The sequence below is a fragment of the Oryx dammah genome, unplaced genomic scaffold, assembly GCF_014754425.2.
Source record: "Oryx dammah isolate SB20612 unplaced genomic scaffold, SCBI_Odam_1.1 HiC_scaffold_2, whole genome shotgun sequence".
Lineage (NCBI taxonomy): Eukaryota > Metazoa > Chordata > Mammalia > Artiodactyla > Bovidae > Oryx > Oryx dammah.
Genome location: NW_024070186.1, coordinates 34,403,234 through 34,417,537, shown reverse-complemented (window position 1 = coordinate 34,417,537; position 14,304 = coordinate 34,403,234).

Sequence of the window (14,304 nt, the reverse complement as noted above, 5' to 3'; positions counted from 1 at the left end):
ATCCTCTTTTTCCATTTGCAATAGCTCATGTCTGCTTATGATTGCTTGCATGGTGGATCAGTAAAAAAAACTGCCTATAATGTAGAAGACTTGGGTTTAGTTCCTGGGTTGGGAAGATCCCCTGGAGGAGGGCATGGCAACTCAATCCAATATTCTTGCCTGGAGAATCCCCATGGACAAAGGAGCCTGGCCGACTGAAGCCCTTGGGGTTGCAAAGAGTCAGATATGACTGAGTGACTAAGCACATGTTGTTGCAAGGTAAAGAGATATCCATTATCTATTCAGTTCAGTTCAGTCCAGTCTCTCAGTCATGTCCGACTGTTTGAGACCCCAGGGACTGTAGCATGCCAGGTCTCCCTGTCCATCACCAACTCCTGGGATTTAGTCAAACTCATGTCCATTGATTCGGTGATACCATCCAACCATCTCATCCTCTGACTTCCCCTTCTTCCCCCACTTTCAATCTTTCCCAGCATCAGGGTCTTTTCAAACGAGTCAGCTCTTCGCATGAGGTGGCCAAAGTATAGGAGTTTCAGCTTCAAAATCAGTCCTTCCAATGAACACTAAGGACTGATATCCTTTAGGATGGACTGGTTGCATCTCCTTGCAGTCCAAGGGACTTTCAAGAGTCTTCTCCAACACCATAGTTCAAAAGCATCAATCCTTCGGCCCTCAGCTTTCTTTATAGTCCAACTAGCACATCCATACATGACTACTGGAAAAAAAAAAGCCTTGACTAGATGGACTTTTGATGGCAAAGTAATGTCTCTGCTTTTTAATATGTTGTCTAGGCTGGTCATAACATTTCTGCCAAGGAGTAAGCACCTGTAATTTCATGGCTGCAGTAACCATCTGCAGTGATTTTGGAGCCCCAAAAAATAAAGTCTGACACAGTTTGTCCATCTATTTGCCATGAAGTGATGGGACCCAATGATATGATATTAGTTTTCTGAATGTTGAGCTTTAAGCCAACTTTTTCACTCTCCTCTTTCACATTCATCAAGAGAGCTTTTAGTTCTTCACTTTCTGTTATAAGGGTGATGTCATTTGTACATCTGAGGTTATTGATATTTCTCCTGGCAATCTTGATTTCAGCTTGTGCTTCATCTAGCCCAGCATTTCTTAATATATACTCTGTGTATAAGTTAAATAAGCAGGTTGGCAATATACAGCCTTGATGTACTCCTTTCCTATTTGGAACCAGTCTGTTGTTCCATGTCCAGTTCTAACTGTTGCTTCCTGACATGCATATAGATTTCTCAAGAGGTAGGTCAGGTGGTCTAGTATTCCCATCTCTTGAAGAATTTTCCACAGTTTATTGTGATCCACACAGTCAAAGGCTTTGGCATAGTCAATAAGGCAGAAATAGATGTTTTTCTGGAACTCTCTTGCTTTTTCCATGATCCAGCAGATGGCAATTTGATCTCTGGTTCCTCTGCCTTTTTTAAAACCAGCTTGAACATCTGGAATTTCACACTTCACGTATTGCTGAAGCCTTGGAGAATTTTGAACATCACTTTACTAGCACGTGAGATGAGTGCAATTGTGTGGTAGTTTAAGCATTCTTTGGCTTTGCCTTTCTTTGGGATTGGAATGAAAATTGACCTTTTCCAGTCCTGTGGCCACTGCTGAGTTTTCCAAATTTGCTGATATATTGAGTGCAGCACCTTCACAGCATCATCTTTTTGAAAATTGCTCAACATTGAGTTCCATCACATCCACTAGCTTTGTTCATAGTGATGCTTCCTAAGGCCCACTTGACTTCACATTCCAGGATGTCTGGCTCTAGATGAGTGATCACACCATCGTGATCATCTGGGTCCTGAAGATCCCTTTTGTCCAGTTCTTCTGTGTATTCTTGCCATCTCTTCTTAATATCTTCTGCTTCTGTTCAGTCCATACTATTTCTGTCCTTTATTGAGCCCATCTTTGCATTAATTGTTCCTTTGGTATGTCTAATTTTCTTGAAGAGAAGTCTAGTCTTTCTCATTCTGTTTTTTCCTCTATTTCTTTATCTATTTCTCTACTTCATGATCTATTGGTTGTATGTAAATTTTACCTGAGTAGCTATATCCAAATTTTCTTTTATTTACTAACTCTTTTAAATTTGAAACTAACTACAGATGGTGATTGCAGCCATGAAATTAAAAGATGGTTACTCCTTGGAAGGAAAATTATGACCAATCTGGAGAGCATATTAAAAAGCAGAGACATTACTTTGCCAACAAAGTTCCATCTAGTCAAGGCTATGGTTTTTCCAGTGGTCATGTATGGATGTGATAGTTGGACTGTGAAGAAAGCTGAGCACTGAAAAATTGATGCTTTTGAACTGTGGTGTTGGAAAAGACTCTTGAGAGTCCCTTGGACAAAGAGATGCAACCAGTCCATCCTAAAAGAAATCAGTCTTGGATGTTCATCAGAAGGACTGATGCTGAAGCTGAAACTCCAGTACTTTGGCCACCTCATGAGAAGAGCTGACTCATTGGAAAAGACCCTGATGCTAGGAGGGATTGGGAGCAAGAGGAGAAGGGGACAACAGAGGATGAGATGGCTGGATGGCATCACCAACTAGATGGACATGAGTTTGTGTAAACTCTGTGAGTTGGTGATGGACAGGGAGGCCTGGCATGCTGTGGTCCATGGGGTCACAAAGTGTAGGACATGACTGAGTGACTGAACTGAACTGACAGTTGGAATTACAAGCTGTGCCTCAGCTTTACCAGCTGAGGCACAAGAACCCTCTTGTAATGTGGGAGACCTGGGTTGGACCCCTGGATTGGGAAGATACCTTGGAGAAGGGAAAGGCTACCCTCTTCAGTATTCTGGCCTAGAGAAATCCATAGACTGTTTAGTCCATGTGGCTGCGAAGAGTCAGACACAACTGAGTGACTTTCACATACTGAAAATGGCTACTCCTACTTACAGTTGGAATTACAACCTGCCTCCCTGCCAGGTTTCAAGCCAAAAGTACCTTTTCAGATTCCCTGCCCAGCCATGTTCTTTCCTTAGTTTTGGTGGATCTCCAGGCTGTTAGCTGCTTGGCCTGAACCTGTCAGTATTTCTAACTAATGTTAAACTTCCCTAAAGATAAATTTGCTTATATTAATTCAACTTTAGCTAATATTTAATATATCTTCTTAATTTCTGTTGGCTTATCTGTTTTCTGACCCTGGATTTGCCTCATTTACTTTTTCAGTGTTAGTTACTCAGCTTTGTTCGACCTTTGTGACCCCATGGGCTGAAGCCCTCCAGTCTCTTCTCTCCATGGGATTCTCCAGGCAAGAATACTACAGTGGGTAGCCATTCCCTTCTCCAGGGGATCTTCCCTGATCCAGAGATTGAACTCCAGTCTCCTGCATCATGGGACAGATATTTTGATTCTTTACCATCTGAGCCATGAAGGAAACCCTCACAGACTACCAGTCAGAAAGATCTGGATTCCAGTTAAGGCTCTGTGTTTTACTGATTGTAAGACTGTTTTTCGGGTTTTCAGAGAGCTGAATAGTGTTCTGAGCCACATTGGTCAATAGCAAATGGGGATAATTAAATCATGAACTTTTGGGGAAAGCGTAGCTGGAGAGCATATGTGAATCTCCCAACAGAGTACCTGACTCACAGAAATTACTCGAGAACTGTTATTTCCTTTCCAGTCTTACATGAGCTGGGTTATTCATTTTGGTCACTTACCAAGACCTTTCAACCTACTATTGCTGGTAGCACAATTGGGAGTATGTTGTTTGAAGCACATCAGACAGGGGAGAAACGAATTACAGCGTCAAAAAGTCCTTGACCTTTCTGCCCATGCTAACTAGTGAACTCTGACAGATGCTAATGGAATTTGTCTGCTCTGGAAAATTTAATAAAAACTCAAGGTTATTTCATGTTGATGTGATTAGTCAAGCCCAAAGGGATACTGTTTGGTAAATTCTCCCAACCAGTAAATGTTATTTTGGTAAATTCTCCTAAACCAGTGGGCAAAAGGAGTTATCATGAGAGACATTATATTATTAATTAAATGTATCTTGAATTTGTGTCAGTCAGTCAGTCATCTCTGGCTTCAGGCTCCTCTGTCCATGGAATCCTCCAGGCAAGAATACATGAGTGGGTTGCCATTCCTTTCTCTATGGAATCTTTCTAAGCCAGGTATCGAACCTGGTTCACCTACCTTGCAAGCAGATTCTTTACCATCTGAGCCACCAGGGAAGCCCATATCTTGCATAACTATACTTAAGGAACATATTAAAGATGGGAAAATTTCTCCTTAGGCAAACTCTTCCAATTTACTGTTGATAATAAAGAACCCAGGTCTCCCACATTGCAGGCAGACACTTTACCATCTGAGCCAGGGAAGTCCAATAATATGCTTGAACAGGGAAATGCGAAAAAATGTATATGAGAATTAAACATAATAAAAACGTCTATATTTGAAAGCCTGGTACATGTTGGTGGTACCTCAGTTCAGATGGATAAAACAACCAATTAACTTTTCACATAAAATATCCTTGCTTGACAGCTATCTTCTTATGGCACAAAACAAATATAACAATACATAAGAGTGCCTACTGCTTACCTGGAAATCAAGCATGCTCAGAACCTTCTCAGAGAACAAAACACTCTAAGTCCAAGACTACACACTGTCCGTTTCTCCATTTAGTGCTGAAACTTTCTGGCAACTGACGTGGTCCCTGCCTTCTGACACTCTCCTCCACCTCATTATCGAGAGCTAAGATGCTCATTTATACAAGCTGCAACTCAACCTAACTATCCCAGGACCTCCATCTCCAAGTTCTTTGCTGCCACCAGCAGGAATGAGTGTACTAGCCTTCACCAAATCATCACTAGCACCTTTAGATTGAAGTAAATAGCCCAGCGCTCCAGGAGACACGCTGCTGTGAAGGAACCAAATGACTGCATCCGATGAGAAAGCAAGAAAGGAGAGAGCTGAGGTCAGACAGCCCTGGGCTAGCTGACTGCTGACACATTGCTGTTGATGTTTCCTTTGTTTTGATTGCAACCTTTTCTTTTTCTTTCTTATTCTTTTGGAAAAATGGCTTCTTTAGTTTACTAAGGTTTAGAAAACATTCAGACCATGAAATGTTTCAAGCTAAACTTTATAAGCTATCTACTTTCTTTTGAAAAGCTACAAATTATAATTCTACGGAAAAACAGGTTTGCTGTTTTTAATTTTCTGAAAGGAGGGCTAAAATATCATGAAAAATGTTATTACTATAAACTGTAAACAATCCACCAGCCTGCTGTTTCTTTAAAGTGAGGGAACAGACTTAGTTTTATATTATCCTTTATCATTCAGACATGCATTTCATCTATTTCTTCATCCATATGATAAAATTTCCAAATTTTATAAACTTAGGTTTATGGAACAAATACACTATGGAACCTGAAAATACTGCTATGATGTTAAAGTCAGATTCATAATAAGTTGCAATGCAAGTAGATAGTAAGTACAAATAGTAAGTGGACAAATCTCAAAAATAGTTGCTATAATCTACAAATAGATTGTACAATCTATTTGTACAATCTCAAAAATAATTGGATTTTTTTTGAGATTCTTTATGTGGACCACTTTTTAAGTCTTTACTGAATTTGTTACAATATTCCTTCTGTTTATGTTTTGGTTTTTTGGCCACGAGTCATCTGGAAAATTAGTTCCCCAACCAGGGATCAAACCAATACCCATTGGAAGGCCAAGTTTTAACCACCAGACTGCTGGGGAAGTCCCTCCAAAAGTTGAGTTTGGGCTTCCACATAGGTGAAGAATTAAATGTAGTAAAAAAGTTATAAAACAACTGTTCCATATACCAGGAGTTTGGTTATACTGGGAATCAATGGGAATAGTATGGCATATTGCAAATAGCAAGAGCTTTCAGAGTTAAATGCATTTTGGTTTGAATTTTAAGTATAAATATGTAGACTACAGAATCCTGGGAAAGTTACTTGACCTTGGCACTAAATTCTCTTATCTCTCAAAAGTCAGAAATATAAACAGAATATAAACTATTATCCAATATTACTTATGCAAATAAAAAGCATGCACAAAAAACCACACTATGTATTAACAAAAACAGTATATCTAAGGATATGAAACACATTAAAAGAAATGCTACATAGAGTAGAAAGGGAATATGGATCAGGGATGAAGTGAGGGCAACAAAATAAAATAAAAGGCTATGCTTACACAAGTTATGAGAATGCAGTCAGCCTCCTTCTGCAGCCACCTCTGTCATCATATGAGGGACTCCTGAACAAAGTGACAGAGTGCCAGGAATGGAGGTTCTACATGGGCTTATCAGCATGGTCTTCTACTCACTGAGGCTGACCTGGCTTCATCTACTGCTGAGTGACCAGTCTGCTGGCAGTGAAGACCAAAGCTGAGCCCCGGAAATGCACCCATTTCTGGGATGGTCAGATAGCTACCTGGTGGAAGGTGGATTATACTGGAGAGCCTCTATCACAGAAGGGGTAGCATTTTGTCCTTACTGGGGTATACATTTACTCTGGATCCTGATATGCCCTCCCCGTACGAAATGCTTCTGTCAAAAACAACCATTTACAGACTTAAATGATGCCTTCACTGTCCCTGTATTCCATGCAACATTGCTTCTGATCAAGGAACTCATTCACAGGAAAAGCAGTTGACAATGTACTGATACTCATGGAATTTACTGATGTTTCCACGTTCCCGGTCATCCTGAAGTGTTGTTTTGATAGAACAGAGGAATGGACTTTTAAACACAGTTACAGTGCCAGTTAGACAGCAGAACATTTCAAGGGTGAGAAAAGGCTCCTAGAAGGCTGTGTAAACTCTGAAGAAGCACTCAGTATATTTTGTCTGATAGCCATGATTCAAGGGCCCATCCAAGTATCAAAAGATGAAAATGAAAGTAATAGCACCTACTATTATGCCTAGTGACCCACTAGCAAAATATCTGCTTCCTGTTCCCATTGCTTTATGCTCTTCTAGTCTAGAGATCTTAGTTTCAAAGAGATGCTTCCACAAGGAGACTCAGCAATGACTTCAATAAACTGGAAGTTAAAGGTGCCTTCAGCCACTTTGGAGTCCTCACGCCTGTAAATCAACTGTCAGAGAAGGGGGGTTTGGTGTTGGTTGAGGGGTTGATCCTGACTGCCAAGGGGGAAATTAAACTGTTATTTCACAATAGAGGGAAGAAAGAGTACTTCTGGATAGTATATCTCTGAGTGTTACCATGTCCTGCGTTAAGGTCAGTGGAAAACCACAACCTAATCCAAGTAGGACTACTAGTCGTACAGACCCTTCAGGAATAAAGTTTCAATTCAGCCTGCCAGGAAAAGAACCACAACTAGTGAGGTACTTTTTGAAGGTAAAGGGAATACACAATGGATAAAGAAGGGAGTTATAATTACCAACCAAGATCACCTGACAGGTACAGAAATGAAGATTAATTGTCATAAGTATTTCCTCATTTTGTTATGAATAGTTTTGTGTGTCTATATATGCACATATTAAGAAAATATCTTTGTCTTCTTTCTTTTTTGCCTTTTCATATTAAGTGTATTGAGTATTGAGTTTGTATCAGTATTTACATATTATTAATTTTACATCATAGTATTTAAGATTATCAAGTGAAGAATAAACATTACTCAAAGTTTTTGCCTCCTCTTCTGAAAAAGTTGCTTTTTTGATCATACACAGCATAATCATATCATGTTAGATGTAATCATAACCTTGTTGGTGTCTTTATTTAAAGATTAAGTATGGTTTAAGGAGAAGCAGAGGTTCCTTTCTACCTGGGCTACAAATTAATAGTAAAAACTTTTCCAATCAATTTCCAATCCAATTACAATTTTTAACTAAGTTTATACCCAGGCTGCAAGCTTGGCTCTGGCAGTTCATCTTCCTGTGGTAATTGGGGCCACAAGAAAGGCATTCCTAGGCTCCTCTCTAAAATCATGGATGTTCCTGGAAAAGCATGGGAAAACTTAAGGTTCTTGACCTGGTGATCAGCATAGAAATAACAAAAGGCTCTCTTCCTATCACCATTACTTTATATCACTGCTATTTGGAAAGGTTCCATTGGTGCTTGATCATAAAGGTAAATTTGCAATCTTGGAGTATAAGGATTGCATATAAGTATAAGGTTGCATATGTCCTTATATGCCACTACGCACAGGTGGCACTAGTGGTAAAGAACCTACCTGCCAGTGCAGGAGACATAAGAGACATGAGTTTGATCCCTGGGTCGGGAGATCCGCTGGAGAAGGAAATGACAACCCACTGCAGTGTTCTTGCCTGGAGAATCCCATGGACAGAGGAGCCTGATGGGCTACAGTCTATGGGGTTCTAAAGAGTCGGACATGATGGAAGTGATTGAGCACTCACGCACGTGCCCTAAAGGTCAAACTTACTAATTGTATATTAAAGTCTTCTCTGCTCTGATAATTTAAAAATTTTGCTTGATTCATTAGTTACTGAGAAACTTGTTTGATTTTGCTCAAATGGTAATAATGTTTTAACATTTTCTTCTATACGTGTTCGTTTCTGCTATATAAATATTATTAGACACATGCACATATACAATGATGATGTGTTCTTGGTGAATAATTTATCACAGTATATTGTTTTTTAACCCAATACTGTTTTTTGGCAAAATGTCTGTTTGATTTACTTTGAAAAGGCTATGCCATTGTTATTATCATTAGTGGTTGTATGCAATTTTTATCACTTAATTTTCATATTTCCCTGCCTAATGTTTTGTCTGAGACTGTTATGAAAGGCAAATCCCTCAATTTGGTATTTTAGCTAAGCTTTTAGCCAGTCAACTGGAGGAGTTCATCTGTTATATTGACTGATTTACTGATATATTCAAATTCATTTCTGACATCTGATTTTTTATTATCTATTTGTTCTTTCTTTTCTTTCTTGATTATCTATTCATTTATATCCATCCAGCTTTTTCTATATCTCATTATCTGATGTAGCTAAGCTTTTACTATTTTTGCTTTGTGCTAGTGGGCAGATTTTATTCTTATCCTTTTTCTCCCCCCCCCCTTTTTTTTTTCCATTAGTGTATCTCTTTAGCAGTGTCAAAACAAGGCCAGGGCATTTTCTCCTTTCCTTGGCAACCAAAACCCCTGTGTTTGTGGTTTCCAAGCTATATTCTCATCTGTAAAGAATATCTGAGATTCACTCCCAAGCAATGCAGTATTTATTTCTAATTCTATGTGTGTGCTACTAATATATCAAATGTTCTGAAATTAGGACATAAAAAATATTTTAGTAAATGTATTAAATAGTTTAATGCTTTGCTGAAAGTCCTCAGTCTTATGTGCTAATTTCTCAGGATTTACAGGCACACACCTTACCTTGCAAATTGATACACCAGCAATATAAACACCTGCCAGAGAAGCTGTCCAGTGTTATTGATGTTTCTGTTCTCACTCCCTTCTTCACCTTTGACCTCTGGGGATTTCCCTTTATTTGTGCATACTCAGTTTATTTATATAAACAAACAAATAATCATACATATTTATCCAGCATTTCTAGGTCCTTTGGTTTCCTCTGAAATTCAAACATTATTTTATCTGGAATATTCCTGAAAAGGGAAGCACCTACTAATCTTTTGATGTTATTTCCCCTCCTAAATTTTATTATTTAGAAAATGGAAGCTATTAAATACATATTGAAGATATGTCCTAAAAATACATAATAATGGTAATGGCCAAAACAAAATTTTTACTTTGTAACTGACACTTTTGTTAAAAATTCATTTATAATTGACCATATACCATTGGTTTAACTGGAAACATTTCTGGCAAGAGAAATAGAAATATCAACACACTATCCCTACAGCAATCATTTTCATCATTGTTATTATTATTGAACATATGGTGTTTTAATATAATTGAGACAAAATTGAATAGTTCTTGATATTCAATTTGTCAAACATACAAATTTTTATGGCAGCAATAATTTAATGAATGTAGGATTCTGGCAGGTTAACAATATACACTGGTAACATTTTGTCAAAGAACATAAATGATTTGGAATAGTTAACCTATGAAAAAAGTCCTCAGGGCTTCTCAAGCAAAAAAAAAAAAAAGATGAAAAAAACAATAAAACAGAATGTGTGAGGAATTCTAGAAATCCATCCCCAAAGGCATACATATTAAGCTGGTCAAAATTAACAAAGGCAGTCGTTCCAAGTTTTCTGAGAATGACCAACAAGTTTATTACAAGTTGAAAAGCATAAAGTGTTTATTCAATAAAATGTATGGAAACTATAAGAACAGTGGAAGACCATTTTTCATATTGTCTTTAACTCCCATCCCCTCAAAAATACAATCTTGTCTTTGGAAAAATAACTATTTGGTCTATTTTTTAAGTTTTTTTTTTTCCTTGCCTATTCAAAGCTGTCCTCAGTCATTGCTTTCATATGACTTATTTTTTTTAATCAAGATTATTATTATTACTTTTTTATTTTTTATTTTTACTTTATTTTACTTTACAGTACTGTATTGGTTTTGCCATACATTGACATGAATCCACCACGGGTGTACACGAGTTCCCAATCATGAACTCCCCTCCCACCTCCCACCCCATATCATCTCTCTGGATCATCCCCATGCATCAGCCCCAAGCATTCTGTATCCTGTATTGAACACATGAAAAGATGCTCAACATCACTCATTATCAGAGAAATGCAAATCAAGACCACAATGAGGTACCACTTCACACCAGTCAGAATGGCTGTGATCCAAAAGTCTGCAAGCAATAAATGCTAGAGAGGTTGTGGAGAAAAGGGAACCCTCTTACACTGTTGGTGGGAATGCAAACTAGTACAGCCACTATGGAGAAAAGTGTGGAGATACCTTAAAAAATTGCAAATAGAACTGCCTTATGACCCAGCAATCCCACTGCTGGGCATACACACCGAGGAAACCAGAATTGAAAGAGACACATGCACCCCAATGTTGATCGCAGGATTATTATTTTAAAAAATTTATTTATTTTTATTTTTAGCTGCACTGGTTTTCTTTGCTGTATGTGAGTTTTCTCTAGTTGTGGCGAGTGGGGGCTTTTCTTAGTGGTGGCTTCTCTTGTTGTGGAGCACACAGTCTAGGGCACTGGAGTTTCAGTGGTTGTGGTGCACAGGCTTAGTTGCCCTGAGATATGAGAAATCTTCCCAGACCAAGATTCAAACCTGTGTCCCCTGAATTGGCTGGCAGATTCTTAACACTGGACCACAAGGGAAGTCCCTCCTGTGGCTTATTAAAGGCATTTTTTCTGTTGGTTGCATGGGTTATGGGTTAGCATTCAGGCTGGATCTCAACTCCCACAACCCTTAACTTCAAGTCCTGCTACTGGGTGCATTTACAAGACACATTGATTTCATAAACATTTGATGTGACTCTGGGATCCACATTTACAAATAGGCCCTATGATGTTTTGTGTTCCTTTCCTTAGTAAAGATATGAGAAACATCTTCCCATGAAATGATTTTTGCCAGATGCTCTGAAGGACACAGACACTGTCCTCAATGTCAGTGGACATTTTCAATCTGCAATGGCAGATGGACAACAAAGCCAAAAACTTCTAAGAAACTGTGTGTGCAATTTGAATTGTTGACCCAATGTCACAGGAACCAAGAGGAGATTAAAACTACTAAGCAGGGAAATTCTAGAGAAGGAAGTACCTTTGTGGGGTATAGTATGGATTTGTGGTTGTCACTGAATGAATCACTCCCATATTTCACGTATTTAACATGTCTTCTTAGCTGTGAAATTACTTTCCTAATTAATCTATCTACAGTTTCTCTCTGATTGAAATCATCCTCTCCTTCCTGCTAGGTTAACTTTCTGAAATACATATCAGGTTGTATTACCCACCTGCTTAAAATCCTTTATTGAGTCTCCATTTTCTTCAAGATATAGTGAAAATTGCTTTTTGGGAATTTGTTCCTACTTATCTTTCTGGCCTCCTTTGGAGTAACATGCAGAATTGTCTGACAGTGACCTTGGGATATCATTCTAAGTTGCCTGGACAATGAGCCAGCTGGAAACTATGGCCCCTTCTCCAAACAGGAGCAGCTTTTACCCACATTCTGCTATCTCTGAACCCCACAATCCTCATGGTGCATCTCAAATTTTAAGGCACCTCTTCCAAACAAATGGATGGACCCTAAAATCTGCCTCACTGAACAGCTTGTTCTTTTCTGATGATGAAAGCTTCTTTACCATGCTTTGCTGTTCTAAATTTGTATACAATTATGTCCCTCTCCTAGAAAACAAACCTTGCTGTAAAATTCTGTGGCCCTGCCTGCCTTTCAGTAGAAACGATAAAAGATGAAGACCCTCTGTACCTTTCCTTGCTGAAGGATCTGCAGTAGCTCTTAGTTGTCAGTTTTTGCTTATTAGGCTACATTGACACACAGGCCCTGAATCTCAGCAACCTACAAAACAACGCTGTATTTCTTGCTCATGTTAGAAGTTCACTGTTATGAATTGGCTGCAGCCCTATTCCTCTTGTCTTCTTGTTATAGCATCTAGGCTGAGGGAGCTGTCATTTTCCAAGATATGCTCATTTATATGGGAAGGAAAAAGAGCATGAGAACAGGAAGAAATGCACGATATTTCTTAAGGACTCTGCTCAGATGTGGAATGTGTCACATTTGCTCCACTGCTATCGATCAAAACAATAGGGAGGAGGGCTTAAAATTCCACAGGAGGTTCTGGAGATCCTGTGGCAATGGTAGGGTTATTATTATATAACCTCTTACTGGAAGGGAGAGCACATGTTTTGTAACAATAATAATATTGACTACAGTTGCTTTGTATTATTTCCATATTTACTATTATATCACTAGGCAATAATACTTAAGAAGTAGCAAGTCTTTTATTTTGAGCATGCATGCACAGAGAAGAAAAAGATACTTAAAAAAAATTTCAAGGTCAGGCCATGTGACATTACATCATAGACTCTTGAGAATGCTCTTTCCAAAAGGATCAGAAAACTCAAAGACATTTCACTAGGGTGGCCTGCAAAGGGGATGACTGTTTCCTTTTCTCAGGTAGTGCTTCCAGGAGAATTGGTATCCCTGGATCTCCCCCCTCATTTCCGTAAGTTTCCTTCTTTGGATGTGTTAATCCTTGATATCTAGTTGAGCTCTAATAGATCTGATAAAGGGCTCCCCCGGTGACTCAGAAAGTAAAGAATCCGCTTGCATTGCAGGAGATCTGGGTTTGACTCCTGGGTTGGGAAGATTCCCTGGAGGAGGTTGTGGCAACACACTCCAGTATTCTTGCCTGGAGAATCCCCATGCACAGAGGACCTGGTGGGCTACAGTCCATGGGGTCACAATGAGTTGGATATGACTGCGCAACTATAGCACAGCACAGCACAGATCTCATAACACCCACTAATGATGAGATGAATGGTCATTACACATCAGGGGGGAAATTTTTGTTTTCCTTAGGCAAATGAGTTCAATATCCTGCTAAAACTACCTAACGATGCTAAAGTTTCTTCCAGTCTTAAAAAATCTATAATAGTTCTTATGTAAGAGTGCAGTGACATAAAGAAAGAGAAAAACATGTCATGTATGAATGCTTACATGGAATCTAGATAAATGGTACTGAGGAACCTGTTTGCAGGGCAGGAATAGAGATGCAGACATAGAGAATGGATGTGTGGATAGGGAGTGGGGGTTGTGGTAAGCTGAGGGAGACGGAATGAAACATACACACTAACCATGTGTGAAACAGACAGCTAGTGGGAAGCTGCTATAAAGCACAGAATGCTCAGCTGGTGCTCTGTGGTGGCCTTGAGGAGTGGGATGGGACGGTGGGAGGGATACCCAAGAGGGAGGCAATATATATACACTTATAGCTGATTCACTTCATTGTACAACAGAAACCAACACAATATTGTAAAGCAACTACACCAATAAAAATAAAAGAAGGTACTGACTTGTAATTATTTAAAATCTATTTAGTCCATATTGAAAAATTGTTTCAGGCATATGGTTAATAACTGAAGAATTAAAACTTTTGCATATTTCATAGCAATATTAGTTATTTAAAGATACATGTGTACAAATTATTCTATATTAGATCAGAACAAATAAGTGAAATAAAATTACTGCACATAGATTCAACTATACATGGTAAAATTTCTATAAATATTGGTTTGAAAAATATGTAACTTTATGCATGTTTATAACTATTACATTTTATATAATCTCACAAAACCACTATGTTTATCTAATATGGTGCTATTAAAATTTGAGTTACATAGTGATACTTTTT